This window comes from Echinops telfairi, unplaced genomic scaffold, assembly GCF_000313985.2.
Source record: "Echinops telfairi isolate 266 unplaced genomic scaffold, ASM31398v2 ScPeMD7_7420;HRSCAF=8458, whole genome shotgun sequence".
In the NCBI taxonomy this organism is placed as follows: Eukaryota; Metazoa; Chordata; class Mammalia; order Afrosoricida; family Tenrecidae; genus Echinops; species Echinops telfairi.
In genome coordinates, this window is record NW_022111320.1 from 51,532,733 (window position 1) to 51,535,321 (window position 2,589).

Here is a 2,589-nt window from a genome sequence, read left to right on the forward strand (position 1 = left end):
CGGCCAGCCCGGCCTGGTGGGGGTGGGGTCCTTGGGTAGTCCCTCGGAGCGCACCCCGGGGAGGAGCTCGAGCCCTGCCCGTAAGGACAGCCGCAACACCCCCTCCGCCCGCCCCCCCACCTCGTCCTGCACTGCCCGCCCTCACCTCGCGCGAGGCGCCGCTGGGACCTGTCCCATGGCCACCGCCAGCGCCACCGGTACCGCCGCCTCCCCCGGCTCCGACTGGCAAACTCTGGCGGCTAGCTGAGGACCAGCCCCGGCTCCGCGGCTTCCCGGGCTCCGCCCCCCGGCCCCCGGCCCCTTTAAGAATCCAGCGCGGAGGCGGGCCCCAGGCAAGACCTGCAGCCCGGGAGGTAGGGTGCGGCGGGCTCCCGCGCGCCCAGTCCCGGGTTTCGGCTTCTGGGGCTCCCAGACCCTCCTCCAGGAAGCGTAGCCGCCTAGCTGGGGCTTTGAGGCCCCCCTCGACGAGGCTTCCAGCAGCAGTCACAGCTGTGAGCGCCCCTCAGCCCGAGGTTCCCCCCTGCAGTCTGTGGCCGGTGGTACCGTCCTACCCGCTGCGCGGCGTCGCCAGCCCCTTAAAGGAGCAGGCACAGGCACAGCGGGATGGAGAGGGGATGAAAGAGGTCGCTCTGCCCTCCCCGGGCCTTAAGTTGGTGCTGCGGGACCCCCGGACTGCGGGTACCCGCAGGTCCGGCTCTGTACTTCAGAGGGTAGCTCCCAGCCCTGGGCCCTTTGTGTGGCCCTCGGGATCCCGACCAGAGCCTGCTCTCGGCCCCCAGACCCAGTGAAGGCCCGCCCCCTCCGGACCAGGACCCCTCCCCTAGCCTGGTCCGGAGGGACGCCCAGCCCTCGGCCAGGCTGGGGGAAGGGACCCAAACTTCCCCGGGCGTCCCGGTCCGGGTGGGCAGCCAGTGCTTGTCTGAGGATCGCTACGGGGATGGGTAGAACTGGGAGCGGCGAGGCCCAACGGGACACCCCGCTGTGTCCTACCTGGGTTCCCGCTCCCTCCTGCCAGTCTCTAGCGGGGACCCTCCAAGGCCATCCTTGCAGGATTTCGGGGAAAGACCATGGAGGGGCTCCTGGGGTGTCCGGATCCTGGGCCCACTAACCCCGCAAGCCTCCCGATGAGCAGCAGCAGACAGGGCTGGGCTGGGGCGAGTCCTGTGTGAGCCCCTCTTTCTAGATCCGCTCTCCCTTATGAAGCGCAGCTCTTCGAGGATGGGGAGGAGAGTAAGGGGGCGCTGCTCAGGGCACATCTACGGGTGTGTGGACCGCCCGTCTGTTCTGCGCCGGGCTCACCTGCGTGGGAGCCTGTCGGCCCCGTAGGTCGGCAGCCGCCCTCCTTCCTCGAAGACGAGCCTCTCGGGCAGGGCCACTTGAATCAGCTGCTGCCCTAGGGGCTGTCCGCAGGCTGAGGGCTTGCTAGATAAACCTCATCCTCCTCCCACCGGTTACCGCCTCCCACCCCAGCCCTTTCTCCTCACTTCCTGCTGCCCCTCGGAGAGGAAAGGGCCAGGAACAGGCGCAGGGGAGGGAACGCCTAGACCCTGTTTCCCTCTGGCACATGGGGTTGGCTGGCTGCCCTCCTCACCATCCCCTGACCGGGCACTGGCTCCACCAACTGCGCCAGGTGACAGGAAAGCTGAGGGCCCGGGCTCAGAGGCTGGCTCTCCCACACACACTTGGCACACCTCTCCTTCCAGTGGTCTGGGCCCCTGCTCAAATGTGAGTGGAGGGGACCTGGTGAAGTGCTACTTTTGGGAAACAGACTCCTTGGGGCTTGTCAGTTGCTGGTCCATACAGTGCTGCTGCCAGAGTACCGGAACCACCCCCTCAGAGGGGGTCTGGGGGAAGGAAGCCCAGGCCACCTAATGTCCCTTGGAGTTGATCAGCAGTTTGAAACCACCAGTCGCTTCTCAGGAAAAACTCTCTCAAAGTCTCGGAGACCCACAAGGGCAGTCAGTCCTAGGCGGTCCTATAGGGTATCAGAGGCCTGTACAAGTGTCTCAGTGTGCCAGGATAGGGGCTGGAGAGTTCTGCTGGGGGCGGGGGACCTTTCTTGAAATCTTATTCCCAGAGCGGAAAGCTCCTTACACAGGGGAAAGGGGAGTCCACAATACCCCAGGTCCCAGGGTGGGGGGGCTGAAGCAGGGTCTAAGCAGACCCCAGGGACACAACCCCCTCACCACAACCCCCATCCCCCACCTCCTACAGGCCCAGGGTTTCTCCTAAGGGGCTATATGAAACGAGGATGAGGGAGCAGGATCCGGCAACTAGCTTGGTACATCTCTGGCCCTGGGAGGTGGAGTGGAAGCCTTGGAAGCTCCACGGTGGGGGCCCTGAGGGAAATGGCAAGACAGGCCAGACTGTCCCTGGGCAGGGACATTTCCTCAGGCGGCCAGCAGGAAGGAAGTGAGCACAGCCCTCGGGAGGGAGTGGGGAAGCAGGACTCTGACCCATATTGTTTTGCAGCCTCAGGGTCAGCTGGGAGTTCCCCATGCTGGGAAGATGGCAGTGAGTGAGAGATGGGGTGCCTCCTGGGAGTCCCATGGCCACAAGACAGCCTGTTGGGGGGAGAGCATGGAGGAC

General features: G+C 65.7%; 1 protein-coding gene across 3 annotated transcripts in view; it reads right to left on the minus strand.

Moving 5' to 3' along the window:
* Positions 1-1,386, minus strand: part of HYAL2 (hyaluronidase 2) — a 4,844-nt gene extending 3,458 nt beyond the window's left edge. The window contains exon 1 of one of the 3 annotated variants that reach the window (XM_004715182.2): positions 1,300-1,386. The gene's annotated coding sequence lies outside the window, so the exon portion shown is untranslated. Of the gene's footprint in view, positions 1-145; positions 168-990; positions 1,269-1,299 lie in introns of those variants that run through there. The other 2 variants (XM_045297410.1, XM_045297411.1) reach the window with 2 other exon arrangements.
* Between the last annotated feature and the right edge of the window lie 1,203 nt (positions 1,387-2,589).